Below are 24,282 nucleotides of genomic sequence, written 5' to 3'. Positions count from 1 at the left end.
ACAAAACAACTTTGTATGTTATGCAAAAGATACAAAGGATGTAAGATGGGTTTTTTTGTTAAGGGAAAAAGAGTATTTTTTCCTAACGCGGTTGTGTAGTGGTTATTTAAATGTTGTTCTAGAATGAGAAAGAAAAAAGTGTACAATTGAATGGATATAACAAGCTGTAAAAGGTCCATGGAAAAGAGAAAGAGAATCTTATCTCATGTGGTCAAACCTGGCAAGATGAAATGGATTTACTTATAAGGTATTAGAATGAGCCTTAATGTCAACAGTGCACTGATGCAAAATTAGAATTTGGTTTTCTCTCTCTTAAAAGTGACAACATGGGCTGGGCGCAGTGGCTCAGGCCTGTAATCCCAGCACTTTGGGAGGCCAAGGTGGGCGGATATCACGAGGTCAGGAGATCAAGACCATCCCGGCTAACACGGTGAAACCTCTTCTCTACTAAATATACAAAAAATTAGCCCGGCGTGGTGGCGGGCGCCTGTAGTCCCAGCTACTCGGCAGGCTGAGGCAGGAGAATGGCTTGAACCCGGGAGGCGGAGCTTGCAGTGAGCCAAGATGGCGCCACTGCACTCCAGCCTGGGGGACAGAGCCAGACTCCGTCTCAAAAAAAAAAAAAAAAAAAATGACAACATGGGCCAGGCATGGTGGCTCATGTCTGTAATCCCAGCACTTTGGGAGGCCGAGGCAGGTGGATCACCTGAGGTCGGGAGTTTGAGACCAACCTGGCCAAAAGGATGAAACCCCGTCTCTACTAAAAATACAAAAAATTAGCCAGGCGTCCCTGTCCCCGTCCCCCTCCCCCTCCCTCTCCCTCTCCCCACGGTCTCCCTCTCCCGCTCTTTCCACGGTCTCCCTCTGATGCCGAACCGAAGCTGGACGGTACTGCTGCCATCTCAGCTCACTACAACCTCCCTGCCTGATTCTCCTGCCTCAGCCTGCCGAGTGCAGGTGTGCGCCGCCACGCCTGACTGGTTTTCGTATTTTTTTGGTGGAGACGGGGTTTCGCTGTGTTGGCCGGGCTGGTCTCCAGCTCCTAACCGTGAGTGATCGGCCAGCCTCGGCCTCCCGAGGTGCCGGGATTGCAGACGGAGTCTCGTTCACTCGGTGCTCAATGGTGCCCAGGCTGGAGTGCAGTGGCGTGATCTCGGCTCGCTACAACCACCTCCCAGCTGCCTGCCTTGGCCTCCCAAAGTGCCGAGATTGCAGCCTCTGCCCGGCTGCCGCCCCGTCTGGGAAGTGAGGAGCGTCTCCGCCTGGCCGCCCATCGTCCGGGATGTGAGGAGCCCCTCTGCCTGGCTGCCCAGTCTGGAAAGTGAGGAGCGTCTCTGCCTGGCCGCCATCCCATCTAGGAAACGAGGAGTGCCTCTTCCCGGCCGCCATCACATCTGGGAAGTGAGGAGAATCTCTGCCCGGCCGCCCATCATCTGAGATGTGGGGAGCACCTCTGCCCTGCCGCCCCGTCCGGGATGTGAGGAGCGTCTCTGCCCGGCCGCCCCGTTTGAGAAGTGAGGAGACCCTCTGCCTGGCAACCGCCCCATCTGAGAAGTGAGGAGCCCCTCCGCCCGGCAGCCGCCCCGCCCAAGAAGTGAGGAGCCCCTCCGCCCAGCAGCCACCCCGTCTGGGAAGTGATGAGCGTCTCCGCCCGGCAGCCACCTCGTCCGGGAGGGAGGTGGGGGCGTCAGCCCCCCGCCCGGCCAGCCGCCCCGTCCGGGAGGGAGGTGGGGGGTCAGCACCCCGCCCGGCCAGCCGCCCCATCCGGGAGGGAGGTGGGGGGGCCAGCCCCCCGCCCGGCCAGCCGCCCCGTCCGGAAGGGAGGTGGGGGGGTTAGCCCCCCGCCTGGCCGGCCACCCGGTCCGAGAGGTGAGGGGCGCCTCTGCCCGGCCGCCCCTACTGGGAAGTGAGGAGCCCCTCTGCCCGGCCAGCCGCTCCGTCCGGGAGGGAGGTGGGGGGGTCAGCCCCCCGCCCGGCCAGCCGCCCCGTCCGGGAGGTGAGGGGCGCCTCTGCCCGGCCGCCCGTACTGGGAAGTGAGGAGCCCCTCAGCCCGGCCAGCCGCCCCGTCCGGGAGGGAGGTGGGGGGGTCAGCCCACCTCCCAGCCTGCCGCCCTGTCTGGGAGGGAGGTGGGGGGTCAGCCCCCCTCCTGGCCAGCCGCCCCCTCCGGGAGGGAGGTGGGGGGGTCAGCCCCCCGCCCGGCCAGCCGCCCCGTCCGGGAGGGAGGTGGGGGTTAAGCCCCCCACCTGGCCAGCCGCCCCATCCCGGAGGTGAGGGGCGCCTTTGCCCGGCCGCCCCTACTGGGAAGTGAGGAGCCCCGCTGCCCGGCCACCACCCCGTCTGGGAGGTGTACCCAACAGCTCATTGAGAACGGGCCATGATGACAATGGCGGTTTTGTGGAATGGAAAGGGGGGAAAGGTGGGGAAAAGATTGAGAAATCGGATGGTTGCCGTGTCTGTGTAGAAAGAGGTAGACATGGGAGACTTTTCATTTTGTTCTGTACTAAGAAAAAATTCTTCTGCCTTGGGATCCTGTTGATCTGTGACCCTACCCCCAACCCTGTTCTCTCTGAAACATGTGCTGTATCCACTCAGGGTTGAATGGATTAAGGGCGGTGCAAGATGTGCTTTGTTAAACAGATGCTTGAAGGCAGCATGCTCGTTAAGAGCCATCACCACTCCCTAATCTCAAGTACCCAGGGACACAAACACTGCGGAAGGCCGCAGGGTCCTCTGCCTAGGAAAACCAGAGAACTTTGTTCACTTGTTTATCTGCTGACCTTCCCTCCACTATTGTCCTGTAACCCTGCCAAATCCCCCTCTGCGAGAAACACCCAAGAATGATCAATAAAAAATAAAAAATAAATAAAATAAAAAATAAAAAAAAAACACACACACACACACACACAAAAAAAAAAAAAAATTAGCCAGGCATGGTGGTGGGCGCCTATAATCCCAGCTACTCAGGAGGCTCAGGGAGGAGAATCACTTGAAACTGGGAGGCAGAGGTTGCAGTGAGCCAAGATCGTGCCACTGCACTCCAGCCTGGGCAACGAGAGTGAAACTATGTCTCAAAAAAAAAAAAAAAAAGACAACATATTTTTGAATTATTGGTCTGCTTCTAATAAAAGGTCATAGTAGGTTTTTCTTTACTTTTTAAATAATCCATCTAGGAAAGAGATTCTGTGTTTTATCAGAATAATTTGTTGTGTTATCTTTATCATCTCCTCAATTATTTAAGAGAAGTGAGTTTTCTTCCTTTTAAAAGCTAGGCTTTGGGGCTGGGTACAGTGGCTCACATCTGTAATCCCAGCACTTTGGGAGGACAAGGTGGGAGGGTTGCTTGAGGCCAGGAGTTTGAGGTTACAGTGAGTCATAATCACAATACTTCACCCCAGCCTGGGCAACAGAGAATCTGTGACAAAAAGATAAAAAATAAAAATAAAAATCTAAGCTTTGTTTTTTTGTTTTTAAATCATGTTACCTTCTATAGTTACCTTTAAAATATTTTATTGTCACTTTGGTTAGATATTATTTCATGGTGACCTATGATCAAGCGTTTAAACCTTTTGACATTTTGACAACTTGTGATATATTGCCTTCCCAAAACCAAATCCTAAATGAAATCTGTAATTCAAACTGACTTAGATTTCTCAGAGGCCTCCTGGAAAATCTCAAAGGATTTGTTCTTTTACCTTCTAAAAAGAGGAATGTTCAAAAATCATTAGTTTTTTTGATGTATCAAATTAGATGAAAATCTTTGTTAAATAGAAGTGATAATCTTCTTTGTGTTATATTTGCATGAGAAATCATTATTAATATAAATATTTCAGGAAAGTTATAAAATACCAAGAAATACATTAAATTTTTTGCCACCCATGATAATTCTTAATGCTGCTTTGGCTGATAGTAGAAAATAATGACGTAATTGCTGACAAAAAGAGTCAAACTCTGTAAAATATTTGAAAAGATTTATTCTGAGCCAAATATGAGTGACCATGGTCCATGACACAGCCTTCAGGAGGGCCTGAGAACATGTGCCCAAGGTGGCTGGGGTGCAGCTTGGTTTCACACATTTTAGGGAGGCATGAGACATCAATCAAATACATTTAAGAAATACATTGGTTTGGTCCAGAAAGGAAGGACAACTCGAAACAGAGGTGGGGGGAGGCCTCCAGGCTACAGGTAAATTTAAACATTTTCTGGTTGACCATTGGTTGAATTTGTCTAAAGACCTGGGATTGATAGAAAGGAAATGTTCAGGTTAAGATAAAAGTTTGTGGAGACCAAGGTTCCTTTGAAGTCTTATAGTGGCTGCCCTTAGAGGCAATAGATGACAAATGTTTCGTATTCAGATCTGAGCCATTTCACAGTGTGTATAGAATCAGGTATGATGACCAGTTTTATGGAACTAAGGTTGACTTATGGAGCCACTATTCATAAAGTTCTCTGGCAAATATCAGCATGGTATGTGGCTTGCCGCATTCCCAGCATTCCAAGTGAGTAAGGAAAGCCACTTCCTGGCAGGCCAAAAACCGCCCCATGGTTTTTGGTGTATGAAAAAATAAAAATAGGCCAGGCACAGTGGCTCACGCCTATAATCCCCGTACTTTGGGAGGCCAAGGCAGGTGGATCACCTGAGATCAGGAGTTCAAGACCAGCCTGGCCCACACGGCGAAACCCTGTCTCTACTAAAAATATAAAAATTAGCAGGGCATGGTGGTGGGCACCTGTAATCCCAGCTACTCAGGAGGCTGAGGCAGGAGAATCGCTTGAACCAGGGAGGCGGAGGTTGCAGTGAGCCGAAATCACGCCATTGCGCTCCAGCCTGGGTGACAAGAGTGAAACTCTGTCTCAAAAAAAAAAAAAAAAAAAAAAAGGAAGAAAAAGAAAAGAAAAGAAAAAGGAAAAATAAAAATAAAGAAGCTTAAGATATTTTGTGCATCTTGAAAATGGAGGGGCTGGGCGTGATTGCTCATGCCTGTTATCCCAGCACTTAGGGAAGCCAAGGCGATTGTATCACCTGAGGTCAGGGGTTCGAAACCAGCCCAGTCAACGTGTTGAAACCCTGTCTCTACTAAAAATACAAAAATTAGCTGCGTGTGGTGGCGTGCACCTGTAGTCTCAGCTACTCGGGAGGCGAAGGCAGGAGAATTGCTTGAACCTGGGAGGCAGGTGTGGTAGTGAGCAGAGATCGAGCCATCACACTCCAGCCTGGGTGACAGAGTGAGATTCCATCTCAAAAAAACAAACAAACAAACAAATGAAAGCAAAAGAGAAATAAGAAATTCACCCAAATCTATAGGTACAGCAGGTAAAGTCTAATGCTGAGTTCTTGGTTTGGCTTCATGGCCCCAATAGGCTTTTAAAATCTAATGTGAGATTCCTTATAACAATTGCTACAAAACAAACTTTAATAGACTTATGTAGTCAATTACTATTCTTGCTGCACTTAGGTAAATAATCAGGCCACAATGAGATAAGACTTATTTTGTAAACAAGAATAATACTACTTTAATTATCTGATCAGAGAAGGAGGTGACTGTGTAGAGATTTTATGCTGCCATAGAAAACTGTAACACATTCTTATGGGTTATCAGATTCTAGTCCTGTTCGTTATTTTTAAGGTGTTATTATCTAACTGTGTATTGGACTGCACCATGCCGCTTGCATACTTTGTCAGACCTCACCAGTTCTCCATTCTTCTATCTTCCTTCAATTTCTGGTCACTGCCCTCCAAATTAACATTTCCAAATGTTCTCCTACCCTCTTGACTTGGCATCACTAAATACTGGGATCTGACTACACAGATCTTTATTTGGGACCCTAGCTTGTCTTGTAGCTGCCCCTTTCCACAAAGGATCTGTAAAAGTCCTGCAAGCTGAAGCTGGTTGGCTTGATAAAAACTTCAAAGGACTCATCACAGCGGATCACATGTGGAATGTCATCACCAAAGACATTCAAATTACAAACTGGAAAATCCACTGGATTGACATTGCCATTCTCATTCCACTGTCTATAAATATTGCAAACCCAGTGTTTAATTTCTGGACTCAGAAATTTCATCTTTTTTTTCATTCATTCATCTTTTTCTTTTGTTTTCTCCCTCTATGTTCTTCTTTCTCTTTGACAATTGATTATCTCACAACTTCTAGCCCAAGCCTTCTGTCTACAGTAATCAGCCCAGCTTCTTGTTTGTGAAATTTCTGAGGAAGTTTCAAGTGTTATAAATAAAGGGATTATCAGCCTGCCAATGTGGCATAAAAATTACTATAAACTGAAAACATTTGAACAATCAGCAGCCATGGATAAAAACATTATCTAAACTTAAAGAGAGCCTCCAGAAAATACAGCTGCCATTGACCACCACCCACCCCCAAAGGAGTTTCCTGTTTGGGAGAAGTTTGACCCTTTTGGGAGAAGACTGGGGGAAGTGTGAATTCAGCTGCTCATTAGCATGAAAAAGACCAAGAGAACCTTTCATGCTTTCTCACTAAAGCCCTAGCCCCTTTCTTCTTTTTTGTTAAGCCAGTATGTAAACTTTTATCTGTGGCTATTCAGTGAGTTACTCATTACTGAGTACTCCCACATGCATAATACATCTTCTCCTGTTAATCTGTCTATTGTGAGTCTTGACTAGTCAGACCTAAGTGGATAGAGGAAAAGTCTCTTTCCCAACATCAATAATTATTGTCTAAAAGAGACTAGTCAAGAAATAGGGAGGTATATCATAAACATATTGTCTATAGTTATAAAGATAACCAGTAGAAGACCTCAAAAACATATTTAAGAGATTTTTTTGAGGAAATGGGAATGGGGTTTGAGAAGACAGAGGAGGGACAGTTCACATGTTTTTCATCATAAACTCTTCCCTAGTATCTGATTTCTTGATATGCATATATTACTTTGATAAAAAGAAAATGAAAGGAGTGAAATGCTGAAGATAAACTAAAAATAAAATTCTAAGCCCCCCAACTGACTGGATGAATCGCCTCTTGGCCTAGGGGATCCCAGAGGAAACTTGAAAACTGAGTTCTCAGCCATGACAGGATGGAAGGTCGGTCAGACACAACTAGTTACACCTTCTCCCTCACTAACTTTCTTTTTCTTTTTTCTTTTTTTTTTTTTTTTTCAGATGGAGTCTTGTTCTGTTGCCCAGGCTAGAGTACAGTAGTGCAATCTCAACTCACTGCAACCTCCGCCTCCTGGGTTCAAGTGATTCTCCTGCCTCAGCCTCCCAAGTAGCTGGGATTACAGGTGCATGCCACCACATCCAGCTAATTTTTGTATTTTTAGTAGAGATGGGTTTCACCATGTTGGCCAGGCTGGTCTCGAACTCCTGACCTCATGATCTGCCCTACCACTGACACCAACCAGGCACCTGACACTGCCCCTGCCTTTTGCAGTTTCCACAAAACAACCAACCAGAACTCCTTTTTGAAAAGAGACCACCAACCATGAAGTGGTTCTGCCCAGTCTACAGGGAATGCACAGTGAGGGTTTTTGTGTCCTCTGCTTCACCTTTTGATGTCAGAGGGCCAAAAACTCCACCCTCAGGTCATGCTAACACCACCATTTTTGGAACATGAGTCCTGTGGAGATGTGTGAAGCTCCACTGTGCTTATGCATGTTTCTCCTTTCATAAATATTCATGACCCCTCCCATATCTTGTTGAATATGTATGTTCAGCCAACCTGCTCAGCATGAATTCCTGTTCCCTTTGCTCCTCCCTTGAAATGCCTGTTTCTGGCTTCTGACTGGAGGCTACGCTTCCCAGCATGTCAGAATGGCCACCCTGCAGGTTGCAACCCTTTAAGAGAAATAAAGCTCTTTTTTCCAACTGTATGAACCTTGTCATTCTTCAGGTGACAAGAGGAAATGTGCAGCTGTACATGAAAAAGGTGTTCATATCTTCATATGCAGTCATGTGTCACCTGACATTTCAGGCAGTGATCGATCTACTGATGTCTTGATGATCTTGACCCTGCATAGGCCTAGGCTAATGTGTGTGTCTGTCTTAGTTTTTACCAAAAATCTTTCAAAGTTTTTAAAAATTCGTAAATAGAAAAAAGCTTACAGAATAAGGATATAAAGAAAGAAAATATTTGTGTACAGTGGTACAATGTGTTTGTGTTATATGCTAAGTGTTATTGCAAAAAAAGTCATAATGTTTAAAAAATAAAATGTTTATTATTAAAAACTTACAGTAAGCTAAGGTTAATTTATTATTGAAGAAAGATACCTTTTATAAACTTAGTGAAGCCTAAGTGTACAGTGTTTATAAAATCTATAGTAGTGTACAGTAAAATCCTGGGCCCTCACATTCACTCAACCCTCACTCACTGACTCACTCAGAGCAACTTCCATTCCTGCAAGCTTCATTCACGGTAAGTGCCCTGCATAGATGTACCTTTTTAAAAATCTTTTTTTTTTTTTGAGATAGAGTCTTGCTCTGTTTCCCAGGCTGGAGTGCAGGGGTGCAACCTTGGCTGACTGCAACTTCTGCCTCCAGAGTTCAAGCAATTCTGATGCCTCAGCCTCCTGAGTAGCTAAGATTACAGACGTGCATCACCACACCTGGCTATTTTTTGTATTTTCAGTAGACAGTGTTTCACCCTGTTGCCCAAGCTGGTCTCAAACTCCTGGCCTCATGTGATTTGCCCACCTCAGCCTCCCAAAGTGCTTGGATTACAGGCGTGAGCCACCGCACCCGATCTAAAAATCTTTTATACCACATTTTACTGTACCTTTTCTATGTGTAGGTAAGTTTAGATACACAAATACTTATGACTGTGTTCCAGTTGCCCACAGTGTTCAATGCAGTAACATGCAATACAGGTTTGTAGCCCTGAAGAAATAGGCTATATCATATAGCCTAGGTGAGTAATAGGCTATATACCATCTCGACAAAATGATAAAATCGCTTAATGATGCATTTCTCAAGATGTACCCCATTAAGCGATGCATAACTGTATTTCATCTGGCAGTTTGCTCCTCACTATTCCCAGCCCTTCAGTGAACTTTCCATAAAACTCTAAGCACAAGATATTTACATCCCAAGGGACTCATATCTGGGCAAGTGTCCCAACAGAGTATGGGGTAGATGTGGAAATTGATTAAGATTTCAAACTCCAGCCCAAATGTTAAGTGCATATTGAATTGCAAATGTGCCTGCTTTGCATTCCCTCAGGCACTAGTGTGGTATTCATGTGCTAATCAGAACTCACCAAAACAATGTTGTTCATCAGTAACTAAAATCTGTACAAATTGTTAATGCAGAGAAACTTTCAAGGAGCCAAAAGGGAACACACTTCAAAGTGAAGAAGCAGCTTCTAGTTAATTATGAAAAATGCAATTCCCCACCTCCTCCTCATGTATGCCTTTCTTTGGACTATTGAAGGATTTGTGCACAAGATAAACCTGGGCTTGCAAAGCTTCACCTCCACACAAATTTCCCAGGGCTGTGTTAGCCTCTATGGCTTTGTTGAACTGGGGGCACTGCCCAATTTCATACACTTGGGCTTTTTTAAAAGAAAATACAGAAACTTAAGGATCTATCCCCAGAAGTTTACAAATATTCTAGTTCTCAGTACCCTTAGTATCTCAGTAATTTTTTTTTTTACAGCATCTTAGACCAAAAGAAGTACCTAACAATTTGGTTATTTAAGTAGTTGGTTCCCAAACCACTCAGTACATCTTTATGTTCCAATAACTTGATCACAATTTGCAAAAATAATACTCATAAGTTGAAAGAAAGATAATATTTCATTCTTAACCGCGGCTATGTACTCCTGGGATGTGTGGCTGACACTGCCCAGCTTTCAGACCTTGGAATCGGATGGGACACCTTCACCCTCATTTCCTGTTTCCCATTGATTTTTCACATAGTCCTTTTTTACTGCAGCAACAGAAAACACAACCTTTCAATGATATGATACCACCAAAATGAATTCGTGTACTCAAGCTGGTAACTCATGATGTATCTGACAGATGTCAAGTTTCTCCCAAATTTCACAATTTCCCACAGTGCTCCTGTTGCTGGTGGGCCAGTTAAGGTTCTTGACTTCACCACATAGAAGAATTTGAGAGTGAGTCCGAAGTGAAAATAGGTAAAGAAGTTTATTGCAAAGCGCAAGTACAGTTTGATAGCTGGATCACAGCAGGCTGCTCGAGCATGGGCCTGCACTGGCTGGCTCTGAGGAACTTGCGTCTGTGAGAGATTTACATGATTATTCATAAAAGGACAGGAAGGGCTGTTGTGATTAAGCATGTTGTGGGTGGTTTCTTAGGCTTACATGCACAGTGGTTGCATATGCTAGCCCATACATCACATGTCTCATTAGCATTTTAATTCTCCACCCAAGGATGTGGTTTTTACTATTATAATGAGTGTCGGTCAGTCCAAGGAAACTAATCATGGGTTTCTGCGTTTGTACAAGTTTGGGGATTTTCACTTCTTTTTCTTTACCTCCTTGCTGCAGGATCTTCTAACCAGGAGCCCAGGATGCGTTGTGCACTGATGGGCAGTTTGTTCTCTCCATCTATTTGGCAAGTTTGTTCCCCTTTAAGGGAGGCTGTGATCACCCTATCTAACCTACTTCACTCCTACCAATTCATTGTGATGCCTGAGATGGGTGGGCACAGAGTTTAGGAAGAACTTTTTTTCTTTTAATCTTATAACCGTAAGTTCATAAGGAAAGAACTTTTATCTAAGGCATTCAAATCCTTTTAAATTATCAGGCCCAGAGAGGCATTAAAATGAGACAGCAATCACATCCTACCTTCCCCCTTTTTGAAGCTGTGTATTCGTCTACTGAAATTGCTTGATATTATCACAATAGCATTATCAGGCTATTATAAATTAACCTAATAATGCCATACTGAACTCTATAACACACATTCTAGAGCTTAACAATGTATAGCCAATGAGTAACTTGCATTATTTTAATGTAAATTATTGGTAAACAACTCAGGAACTGCTTCATCTTTCCCTTTAACAATCCATTTGTAACTGCTGCTGAACAGAGTGCATATCCAGAGCAACTGGAATCTGTGATCCCTGGTTGCAATCCTCAAGCTTGGCCCAATAAACCCTCTACTTACATTCATTTTTGCCTCAGCTTCTTTCTTTCAGGTTGGCACAGAGCTACTCTGTGGTCATACTTAGGTTTTTGGAAAGTTAAATAGATCGTATCAAGTGGCAGATGATGGGAATTTGGGGACTTCATCTTAATACCAAGTAATCAGGAATTTCCAGAAATCTGTACATCTAAATTTTAATGTTATCAGTAGAAGACTGTTACAGCAAAAACTCCTGGATTTAAAATACTTCTTGCGGCCAGGCGCGGTGGCTCATGCCTGTAATCCCAGCACTTTGGGAGGCCGAGGAGGGCAGATCACCTGAGATCAGGAGTTTCAGTCCAACCTGGCCAACATGGTGAAACCCTGTCTCTACTAAAAATACAAACATTAGCCTGAGATGGTGGTGCATGTCTGTAATCTAGCTACTTGGGAGGCTGAGGCAGGAGAATCACTTGAATCCAGAAGGCAGAGGTTGCAGTGAGCCGAGATCGTGCCACTGCATTCTAGCCTAAGCAGCAGAGTGAGACTCCATCTCAAAAAATAAAAAAAGATTAAAAAATAAAGTACTTCTTGCTCTAGAAAATAATGCATATGTAAATATCAAAGAACATATAAACTAGGAGGCATGACAGAGAAAAGATAGCTCAACTCCTCCATTTAAAAATAGAGGGCCTAGCCAGGCACGGTGGCTCACACCTGTAATCCCAGCAGTTTGGGAGGCCGAGGCAGGCGGATCACAAGGTCAGGAGAGTGAGACCATCCTGGCTAACATGGTGAAACCCCCATCTCTACTAAAATACAAAAAATTAGCCGGGTGTGGTGGTGGACACCTGTAGTCCCAGCTACTTGGGAGGCTGAGGCAGGAGAATGGCGTGAACCTGGGAGACGGCAATTGCAGTGAGCCAAGATCACGCCACTGCACTCCAGCCTGGGCGACAGAGCAAGACTCCGTCTCAGAAAAAAACAAACAAACAAAAAAAATAGAGGGCCGGGAGGTGGCTCACAGCTGTAATCCCAGTGCGAGACCAGCCTGAGCAACAAAGCAAGACCCTATCTCCTCAAAAACAAAAACCAACAAAAGAAAGAAAGACAATTTTAAAAAATTTAACTGGTTAGATAGATGGAAAAAAAAAAAGTAATTTTTTTTTTTGAGACAGGGTCTCACTCTGTTGTCCAGGTAAGAGTGCAGTGGCACAATCTTGGCTCACTGCAACCTCTGCCTCCCAGGTTCAAGCCATTCTCATGCCTCAGGCCCCCTAGTAGCTGGGACTAAGGTGTGCACCACCGTGCCTGGCTAATTTTTGTATTTTTAGTAGAGACAAAGTTTTACCATGCTGGCCAGGCTAGTCTTGAGCTCCTGGCCTCAAGTGATCCACCCAGCTTGGCCTCCCAAGTGCTGGGATTACAGGCAAAAGAAAATTTTAAAAAGAGAATAACTAACATTGTTTAGCTCTTATATACATCGGTCACTATTCTAAGTACTTTACTACTGTCAATGAAAAGAATTGAACTCTATAAAATATTTGAAGAGGTTTATTATGAGCCAAATACGAGTGACCATGGCCTGTGACACAGCCCTCAGGAGGTCTTGAGTACCTGTGCCCAAGGTGGTTGGGGCGCAGCTCGGTCTTACACATTTTAGAGAGGCATGAGACATCAATCAAATACATTTAAGAAATACATTGGTTTGATCCAGAAAGGTGGGACAACTCAAATCAAGTTGGTGGGGGTGGGGTGTTCCAGGTTACAGGTGAATTTAAAATGTTCTGGTTGACAATTAGTTGAATACGTCTAAAGACCTGAGGTTGGTAGAAAGGGAATGTTCAGGTTAAGATAAAGATTGTGGAGACCAAAGTTCTTTGAAGTCTTATAGTGGCTGCCCTTGGAGACAATAGATGACAAATGTTTCCTATTCAGATCTTAGTTAATCTATTTAGGATTGGGAGGGTCCAGAAGAAAAAGATCTAGCTTTGTTAATAGAGATTCTTTACAGATGCAAATTTTCCCCCACAAAGAACAGCTTTGCAGGGCCATCTCAAAATATGGCAAAGAAACATGTTGTGAGATAAAATATTTTGATTTTCTTCCTTGTCTCATAATGTTATGCCACAGTCAGGTTGGAAAGTGAGTCATGGTATACAGGGCTAAATAAAACCCATCTGATGAGAAATTTATGATTGGTAGGGCATGACTCCCCAGACCACTTAGATAGGAATTTGGGCCAGATAAAAAATCAGAGTTTAGTCCTCACTACATTAACTCATTAATTCACATTGCAATCTCATGAAATGCTATAATTGTTCTTATTTTACATACGAGTAAACTAAGACACAAAAAGCCTAAAATATTTGCCCAGAAACACACAACCAGCAAGTGGAGGAACAGGCATCAAACTCCAGCCCATCTGGCCCCAAAGCCCAAGTTCTTCTTCAAATGGAAAACAGAGCCTGAGAAGATTTTTCTCTAAATATTTAATTCAGTCCTTAATAATTTACAAAGTGCTTTATTATTTATTTATTTATTGAGACTGAGTTCGCTCTTGTTGCCCAGGCTGGAGTGCAATGGGGCGATCTCAGCTCGCTGTAACTTCCGCCTCCCGGGTTCAAGCCATGCTCCTGCCCCAGCCTCCCAAGTAGCAGGAATTACAGGCGTGCGCCACCACCCCCAGCTAATTATTGTATTTTTAGTAGAGATGGGGTTTCACTGTGTTGGCCAGGCTGGTCTGGAACTCCTGACCTCAGATGATCCACCTGCCTCGGCCTCTCAGAATGCTGGGATTACAGGCGTGAGCCACCGTGCCCAACCTAAAAAGTGCTTTAAATCAATTATTTCTCCTTTGAGAGTTACAAAACTGCAAAGTGTGTAGGAAAAATATTATATCCAAATTCCAAGTGAGGAAAAGGAGGTTGAGCAGGGTCGGAGTCAAGGTCAAGTTGCTAGTGAGCATAAGGCAAGCCCAGATTCTCGCCTTCAAGTCTAGGGATCTGGCCACTTGGACTGCATTTGGGTGTTTTAAAAAAATACTTTGTCTACGATAATGCAAGTGATTTCTTGAAGAAATATGGAAAGACAACTGCTGTCCAGTATTCTTCAGAAAAAATGATGACAGCTTCAAATCATTCTGCCATGTGCTAGGCATCCTGCCAAGCATTTTATCACCTTATTCTGCTCTGCAGCCTTACAATGTTGATGCTTTTCCTCATTTTACAGATAAGGAAACAGAGGCTCAGAGGACCTGAGTCACTCTGCCAGCATAATTCAGCTCATGAAAAACTGGTTGGCCAACTGTCAAAAGCCTGTGTTAGCTTAACCACTGTGCAGGTTTTACAAAACTCAATGTGTGGAATATGCTTTAATTCTAGGAACGAAAAAGAATTTTCACCACCAATCTCTGTTTTCTGAAAACATTTATCTTACTTGCTGTAAAATACAATTGTGACATTGTAATCATTGTTTCCCTCATTTGGAAGTCATTGGAACCAACTGGAAGGATAACATGAAGAGGTCAAGAGACACAGTCTTCATTTAATTCGGCTTCCTATGTAAGCAGAGCAGTGGGATTTAAAAAGATAAAATGTCATCAAGAACTACATTTGCTGAGACAGTAAGTAAGGAAAAGAAAAGGTGGGGAACACCATTAAATCCCTGTAACTCACCACAGGCTCTTGATTCCACATTTCCCCACATTCCCCACCAGATGAGCATTTTCCTGGTTTCTAGATGAGGAAACTGAAGTTGATGTGCTTAAGAACTAGTAGCCTACCCATAATGTCATGGTTTGGGGGCGAGAGTCTAATGCTCAGACCTGAGCTCTTTCTTCGACAAACTTTCCAGACCAAAGAAACTCAGAATGCAAGCATTGGAAAGTGATGATTTGTGCAAATCCATGCATCAACAAAGAGGATAAATATTTTACAACAATGTTTAAATAGTCCATAAAAGATTCATAATAAACCATTCCTTTGAAGATCTTCTTTCATAAAGAAAGAGATGTAGACAAACCGACCAAGGATACTCAGAGGCAAGTTGACCAGGTTAGAGAGGGGCATTCTCCTTGTATTGCCCAAGAAGCCAATCCTTTTTATTTTTTTAACATCACTTTGATCAAAAAGCAAAGAGAAGCCAGGCACAGTGGCTCACGCCTGTAATCCTAGCCCTTTGGGAGGCTGAGGTGGGTGGATCACCTGAGGTCAGGAGTTTGAGACCAGCCTGACCAACATGGTATAACCCCATTTCTACTAAAAATACAAAAATCAGCTGGGCGCAGTGGCACATGCCTGTAATCCCAGCTACCTGGGAAGCTGAGGCAAGATAATCACTTGAACCTGGGAGGTGGAGATTGCAGTGAGCCAAGATCACACCACTGTACCCCAGCCTTGGCAACAGAGTGAGACTCCGTCTCAAAAAAAAAAAAAAAAAAGCAAAGAGGCCTGGAACAGTGGCTCACGTCTGTAATCCCAGCACTTTGCACTTTGGGAGGTCAAGTTGGGAGGATCCCTTAAGCCCAGGAGCTGGAGACCAGACTGGGCAACATAGCGAGATTCCATCTCTGCAAAAACTAAATAAAAATTAGCCAGGCATGATGGCACATTCCTGCAGTCCCAAGCACTTAGGAGGCTGAGGCAGGGGGATCACTTGCATCCAGGAATTCAAAGCTGCAGTGAGCTATGATTGCACCACTGCACTCCAGTCTGGGCAACAGAATGAGACCCAGTCTCTAGAAAAAAGAAAGAAAGACAAAAAAGCCAAAGAAACCTTTTTCTTCTTCATGAATGGTTTCCAAATATAGTGCTTAGATTAGAAAAATGGAAAAGAAAAAAACCCTCAACTATAACTACATTAAGTATGAAACTCGAAGTCAAAAATAGTTTTAAATTCTTGCAAAGAATTATTACAAAGCATTGCTTTATAAAAAGTTAAGTTCCAGAGGAGTATTACAAATACCAAAGGGTGCATTTCTATAATTTGTCAAAGGCATATCTCATGCCTTTCTTGGTATTTGCCAGTACAGCGCATGAACTCTTGATGTTTTTCTCCAAGGGAAGTTGATATACATGTGTTTAAATACATTTAACTCCAACAGTGCCATGCAGGCACACACATGAAGAACATGCAGGTTCCGATGCACGTGGACTGATTCGGCACCTACAAAAGAGAAATATGAAGTGTTCCGTGATGACACTACATTAGTAGGGAAACAAAAGTGGGTATTTTTGGTCCTTTCTCTCTTTTCAAATTAGTATCTACAGCATATGGCAGTGGTTAAAATAAATGAGTGAATGCATGCCATGTGCTTACAGTTGCAAGCATATAAAAAGCCCTTCACGTTGGGAGGCTGAGGTGGGCAGATCACCTGAGGTCAGGAGTTCGAGACCAGCCTGGTTAACATGGAAAAACCCCATCTCTATTAAAAATACAAAAAATTAACCGGATGTGGTGGCAGGCGCCTGTAATCCCAGCTACTTGGGAGGCTGAGGCATGAGAATCGCTTGGACTTAGGAGGCGGAGGCTGCAGTGAGCCCAGATCGCACCACTGCACTCCAGCCTGGGCAGCAGAGTGAAATTACATCTCAAAAAAAAAAAAAAAAGCGCCGGGCGCGGTGGCTCACGCCTGTAATCCCAGCACTTTGGGAGGCTGAGGCGGGCGGATCACAAGGTCAGGAGATCGAGACCATCCTGGCTAACACGGTGAAACCCCGTCTCTACTAAAAATACAAAAAATTAGCCGGGCGTGGTAGTGGGCGCCTGTAGTCCCAGCTACTCGGGAGGCTGAGGCAGGAGAATGGCGTGAACCCGGGAGGTGGAGCTTGCAGTGAGCCGAGATCGCGCCACTGCACTCCAGCCTGGGCGACAAAGCAAGACTCCGTCTCAGAAAAAAAAAAAAAAAAAAGCACTTCAACTTAACGCTGCCCATTACTATTACTATTATTATTGTCATGTTTACACCCACTGGCCTACATTGGCATTCTGATGAGACTCGCAGGTGTTGGTTTGCAATGACAGGGAGTCATGAGAAGTACGCTCTGCTTGGGTTTGGTTTCCCTGTGACTGCCGCCAAGGGAGCCTCTTGAGGTAGAAACAACTATTAGACCAGACTCGTTTTCAGTTATTAGAATGTCGTGTCAGAGTTGCAGTTGTTAGAACACACCATTCAAATGGCTGAGGATTAAATCTGATGTCAGCATTTGGTTTATTAAGAATAAGTTACTACTATCACATCGAACTTGAAAAAATTGTAGTTCTGTTTTACTCTTTAACCTTAAAATTTTACAAGAAGGAGTAGCATTTATTTATTTAGTTTGTTGTTTGTTTGTTTGTTTGTTTGTTTCTTTATTTATTCCGAGACAGGATCTCACTGTTGCCCAGGCTGGTGTGCAGTGGCATGATCTTGGCTCACTGCAACCTCTGCCTTCTGAGTCCAAGGGCTTCTCCTGCCTCAGCCTCCGGAGTAGCTGGAACTACAGGGATCTGCCACCATGCCTAATTTTTGTATTTTTTGATAGAAATGGGGTTTCACCATGCTGGCCAGGCTGGTCTCAAACTCCTGACCTCAAGTGATCCACCCATCTTGGCCTCTCAAAGTGCTGGGATTACAGGCATGAGCAACCATGCCCGGCCGAGGAGTAACATTTAAAAAGATTAAATTGACGGTGGCCATTTTTACTTGTTTCTTCTGATGTTAAAAACTAAATTCAAATGACACATGATGGAAGTATAGGAAGAAGGGAGTAGTTCGAAAGACAGATGTTAGCATTTATCAGAAAGCGCTATCTGGTATTTTCTAAGCACTCCCTCCCCCAAAAGCATGTATCTGTTAGAGACATATCTTGTTTTAGTGTACTTTGCTTTATTGCACTTTGCAGATATTGCATTTTTTTACAGATTAAAGGTTTGTGCCAACCCTTCATCGAGCCAAGTCTATTGGCACCGTTTTTCAAACAGCGTGTGCTCACTTCCTGTCTCTGGGTCATGTTTTGGTAATTCTCATGATATTTCAAACTTTATTATTATTACCACATCTGTTAAGGAGATCTGTGATCAGTGATCTTTGATGTTACTATTATAATTTTTTCTTGTTTTTGGTTTTGGTGGTTTTTTTTTTTTTTTTGGATTGGGGTGTCACTCTGTCACCCAGGCTGGAATGTAGTGGTGTGACCATAGCTCACTGCAGCCTCAAACTCCTGGGCTCAAGAGTCCCTCCCTCCTCAGGCTCCTGAGTGGCTGGGATTACAGGTGTGAGCCACCATGACTGGCTTCGTAATTGTTCTGGGGTACCATGGATCTCATTCATGTAAAATGGTAAACTTAATCTATAAATGGGTGATTTCTTTTTTTTTTTTTTTTGTCTCGGTCTGTTGCCCAGGCTGGAGTACAGTGGCGCGATCTCCACTCACTGCAAGCTCCGCCTCCCAGGTTCACGCCATTCTCCTGTCTCAGCCTCCCGAGTAGCTGGGACTACAGGCGCCCACCACTGTGCCAGGCCAATTTTTTTGTATTTTTAGTAGGACTGGGTTTCACCGTGTTAGCCAGGATGGTCTCAATCTCCTGACCTCGTGATCCGCCCTCCTTGGCCTCCCAAAGTGCTGGGATTACAGGCGTGAGCCACCGCGACCGGCCTAAATGGGTGATTTCTGACTGCTTCAACAGCTAGCTGTTTCCCCATCTCTCACTCTCTCCTGTGGTCTCCCTATTCTCTGCGACACGATGATATTGCATTTAGACCAATTAATAATCTACAACGGCCTCTCAGTGTCTAAGTGAAAGGAAGAATCCCACATCTCTCACTTTAAATCAAAAGCTAGAAATGATTAAGCCTAGTGAGAAAGGTGTGTTGAGAGCTGAGATAGGCTGAAAGCTGGGCATCTTGTGCCAAAGTTAGCCAAGCTGTGAACACAAAGGAAAAGTTCTTGTAGGACTTTTGTGCTTGTGCTCCAGCAAACACATAAGTGATAAAAAGCCTTATTGCTGATGCAGAGAAAGTTTGAGTGGTCTGGTTAGAAGATCAAACTAGCCACAACCTTCCCCTAAGCTATGCCTAGTCCAGAGCAAGGCCCTAATTCTCTTCAATTCTATAAAGGCTGAGAGAAGTGAGAAACTGCAGAAGAAGAGTTGGAAGCTAGCAGAGACTGGTTCATAAGACTTACGGGAAGAAGCTGTCTCCATAACATAAAAGTGCAAGGTGAAGCAGCAAGTGCTAATTTAGAACTGCAATAAGTTGTCCAGAAGATCTAGCTAAGATCCTTGATGAAGGCTGCTGCACTAAACAACAGATTTTCAATGTAGAGGAAAGCGCCTTCTATTGGAAGATGCCATCTAAGGCTTTCATAGTTAAAGAGGAGAAGCCAATGTCTACATTTAAAGGACAGCCGACTCTCTTGTAAGGCTCATTTACCATTCTGAAAATCCTAGGGCTCTTAAGAATGATGCTAAATCTACTCTGCCTGTGCTCTCAAAAAGGAATAACAAAGCCTGGCTGTCAGCACTTCTGTTTACAGAATGGCTTACCGAATATTTTAAGCCCACTATTAAGATCTTCTGCTCAGAAAAAAAGATTCCTTTCAAAATATTACTGATCATTGACAATGCACCTAGTCATGTACAGAGACCAATATTATGTTCCTGCCTTCTGAGACAGTGTCCATTCTGCAGCCACATAAATCAATGAGTATTTTTGACTTCCAAGTCTTATTACTAAAAAAATACATTTTGTAAGCCTATAGCTGCCATGGATAGTTATTCCTCTGATGGATCTGGGCAAAGTAAATTGAAACCCTTATGGAATAGATTCATCATCCTAGATGTCATTAAGAACACTCATAATTCATAAGATGAGGACAAAATATCAACATTAACTGGAGTTTGGGAGAGGTTGATTCCAACCCTCATGGATGACTTTGAGAGGTTTAAGACTTCAGTAGAAGAAGTTATTGTGGATGTGGTAGAAATAGTAAGAGAACTAGAATTAGAAGTGGAGTCTGAAGATGTGACTGAATTGCTGCACTCTCATGATAGAGCTTTAACAGATGAGGAGTTGCTTCTTATAGATAAGCAAAGAAAGTGGTTTCTTTTTTTTTTTTTTTTTTTTTGAGATGGAGTCTCACTCTGTCACCCAGGATGGAATGCAGTGGCGCGATCTCGACTCACTGAAACCTCCACCTCCTGGGTTCAAGCAATTCTCCTGCCTCAGCCTCCTAAGTAGGTAGAATTACAGGCACCCGCCACCATGCCCGGCTAATTTTTGTACTTTTAGTAGAGATGGGGTTTCGCCATTTTGGCCAGGCTGGTCTTGAACTCCTGACTTCAGGTGATCTGCTCACTGCGCCTGGCCAGAAAGTGGTTTCTTGAGATGGAATCTACTCCTGGTGATTCCATGGAGTAAAGATTCTGTGAACATTGTTGAAATGACAACAAAGGTTTTAGAATATTCCATAAACTTAGTTGATAATGCAGCAGCTGGGTTTGAAAGAATTGAATCCAATTTTGGAAAATGTTCTGCTGGTAAAATGCTGTAAAACAACATCGAATGCTACAGAGAAATCTTTTGTGAAAGGAAGATCCAATTAATGTGCTAAACTTCATTGCTGTCTTATTTTAAGAAATTGTCACAGCCACCCCAAACTTCAGCTATCACCATCCTGATCAGTCAACAGCCATCAACATCGAGGCAAGACCCTCCACCAGCAAAAAGATTACAACTCGCTGAAGGTTCAGATGATCACTAGCATTTCTTAGCAACAAAATATTTTTAAATTAAGGATTATACAGTGTTTTTTAGACATAATGCTATTGCACATTTAATTGACTGCAGTGTAATGTGAACATAAATTTTATAAGCACTAGGAAACCAAAAAAATTCATGTGACTCACTTTATTGTGTTATTCTCTTTATTATGGTGGTCTGGAACTGAACCCACAATATCCAAGGTATGGATGTCTATAAATAGAATACTGATTTTTTTTTTTTTTTGAGGTAGGGTCTTGCTCTTTCACCCACGCTGGAGTACAGTGGTGTGATCTCAGCTCACTGCAATCTCTGCCTCCCTGGCTCAAGCATCTTAAGTCTTCCAACCTCTGCCTATCTAGTAGCTGGAACTACAGGTGCATGCCACCACTCTCAGCTAATTTTTTAATGTTTTGTAGAGATGAGGTCTTGCTATGTTGCCCAAGCTGATCTTGAACCCCTGGGCTCTTGTTATCGTCTCCCACCTCAGCCTCCAAAAGTGCTGGGGTTACAGGCAGGAGCCACCACACCCAGCCTGAATTATATTTAACAGCGGCCAGGATCTGTATTGTAAAAGACACATGTATATGTGTCTTTTAATGCAATCAGTTAACTAATATATCCCTTTTATTTTATCTTTGATCTCCCTTGTGTGCTTTAGAACATAACAGCCTCTCAAATACTACTTAAACAATCAAGTTAATCAATTGTTCAATGAGTATTTAATGAATACCCACTTAATTGTATAATCCTATCTTGACACTGTGGAGGATGCAGATAGATATGAGAAATAGCTCTCATCTGAAAGAAATTTAGGATGAAATGGAATAGACAGGGCTCTCAATACAAAGGCAGGCAGACAGGCAGGCAGACAGGGAAAAAGTGACAGTAAATTCTTCCTGTTTAAGGATGATGAAAATCAAAATGGTGATTCCAGGAGGGAGACCACCTGCCATGTTCTCGTCCTGGAAACTCCTACAGTGTCTAGCGTTATTTACTGAATGTGGTAACTGTCTACTGTTTGTGGATCAAATCAATGAACATGATATATGCTGTGAGATTTGAATGTGAACTTTAGAGCTCACAGTCTCGTCTCCTCAGGTTACAGATAAGAGTTGCTCTAAATGGCGACTCCCCTCCCTTTCAGGCCCTCCTCCCACATCTCCATTTCTCAAGACCTGGGTCATACTTCCTCCTCTTGGCAGTCTTTGCTGACTATCTCCATGCAAAGTGACCTATGAATTCTTAGAGATCTCAAGTTCTTTCTCTTTCTTTGTTTCTTCCATTCCTTCTTCTTCTTCCTTTCTTTCTTTTGGGTTTTTAATTTTGTTGTTACACATTATCCATAATATTTATTTACAACTTTTTTCTGCTTCTACTATATAGCAGCTCATACAATCTTTAAGATTTTAAAAAATTTCCAGCCACGCACAGTGACTAACCCTGTAATCCCAGCACTTTGGGAGGCCGAGGCAGGTGGATCATGACGTCAGGAGTTCGAGACCAGCCTGGCCAACCAACATGGTGAAACCCCTTCTCTACTAAAAATACAAAAAATTAGCCAGGTGTGGTGGTGGGTGCCACTCAGGAGGCAAAGGCAGGAGAATCGCTTGAACCTGGGAGGTGGAGGTTGCAGTGAGCCAAGATCGTGCCATTGCACCCCAGCTCGGGCGACAGTAGGAGACTCCATCTCAAAAAAGAAAAAAATTTCAAGGATACATAAATACAGAAAAGATGATAAAACATAAAACCAAATGCTCACTGTCCAGATTTATCAAGTGTTCACATTTTGTCACATTTGCTTTAACTCTTTATTTAAACATATGTAATAAAACTATAAAAACTGACCTGAGAGAAAATACTCCAATCTCAGTGTAGTGATTACCCTTGTGAAGGGAGGATATGGCAAAGCGATGGGACAGGAGTGAAGTTTGGGGATGAAGATATTAACTGCCTTTAAAACATTGACAACAGCCAGGCATGGTGGCTGTGATCCTAACACTTTGGGAGGTAAAGGCAGGTGGATCACTTGAAGTCAGGAGTTTGAGACCAGCCTGGCCAACATGGTGAAACCCTGTCTCTACTAAAAATACAAAAATTAGCCAGGCGTGGTGGCACATGCCTGTAATCCCAGCTACTTGGGAGGCTGAGGCAGGAGAATCGCTTGAACCCAGGAGGCAGAGGTTGCAGTGAGCCAAGATTATGCCATTGAACTCCAGCCTGGGTGATAGATCAAGACTTAGTCTCAAAAAAAAAAAACATTGACAGCAACAGAAACACCCTGGAAACTGGTTTCTGTTCTTGCTGCCCACTCCCTCCACTCTCATTTAACCATCAGATGGCTCTTTGTCATCCAGCTGGGGCTGTCAGACTTTGAGACGCAGTGTCGTGTATTTAAGCCTTGTCTCAACAACCAACTCAACTGCAAGCATCCAGAGGGAAGGATCTGTGTCTCAGGCTTGCCTTCTGCTCACCACGGAGCCATATGGAGCATATTAGAGGCTTATTTCGTTTTATTACATCGTGCAGTTCCCCTGAACAGGGCATATGTAGCTCATTTTTAACATTTTAATGAGTTTCTCTCCCAAATTATGAACTTTGCAACGTCTTCATTTATCATCTTACTCCTAGTCCTCCCAAGAATGTTGTAAGTGTAGCCAGTCAAATTTACATATGATCTCTAGCTTGTTTCCAAGGGATTCCCATTACAATGAAGGTGAAAAATTGCCAAAGACCATTTCCAACCCATCTGCACATACTGTGCTTTAGGGATTCATTAGACACATTTTCCTTGCCTGTTTTGAAGATGAACTGTTGCAATGTCTCTGCAGTGGGGCAGATGTAATCTTCCCTGGCCTGATCCTCTGCAGATGCTTAGCTGCATGGTGGATTGAATGTCTCAAAGGTCAATAACTCTTTCTATCATTTTTCATTAAAGTGCTTGGAGCGGGCAGTTCCTGCAGGAATAATTACTCAGAATCTGGCATACAATTCTTGTACACCCCAGCAAGTTAACCTTGAGAATTCAACTCCAAAGCCAGTCTTTGACAGGTTTTTGTGGGAGTTTCACCTCACACCTTGGAACAACTGAAACGTCTTAGGAAATTCATATTTCCAAAGCCCAAGTTCCCAGGCTGGGTGCACAGAGCACAATGATCATGGTGTCTGAGCCGGGGCAGACCTACCCCATGGGAAAGGGAAGGGAAACTGGGGGAAGGGAGAAACATCATGCCTGCTTCTTGGAATTGCTTTTGCTTCAAACCTTGCTTTCCTCTAGGTTCAGGGAGAGTCAAGAAAGCTGCCGTTACTCTAAATTCCAGACTCTGATAATGTAACCCAGCTCCTAAGAACAGCCTCAGCGTGAACCGGAACCTTGAGGAGCTCACTTGCCTCGCTGACTAGCAGACGCCTTGGTTTAAACCCAGTGCTGGTGGCCAGAGCTAGAGACGTCTTGAGGGACAGAGGCAGGGGCAGGGTCTGG

This window comes from Gorilla gorilla, chromosome 7 (assembly GCF_029281585.2).
Source record: "Gorilla gorilla gorilla isolate KB3781 chromosome 7, NHGRI_mGorGor1-v2.1_pri, whole genome shotgun sequence".
In the NCBI taxonomy this organism is placed as follows: Eukaryota; Metazoa; Chordata; class Mammalia; order Primates; family Hominidae; genus Gorilla; species Gorilla gorilla.
Note: the sequence above shows the minus strand (reverse complement) of the source record.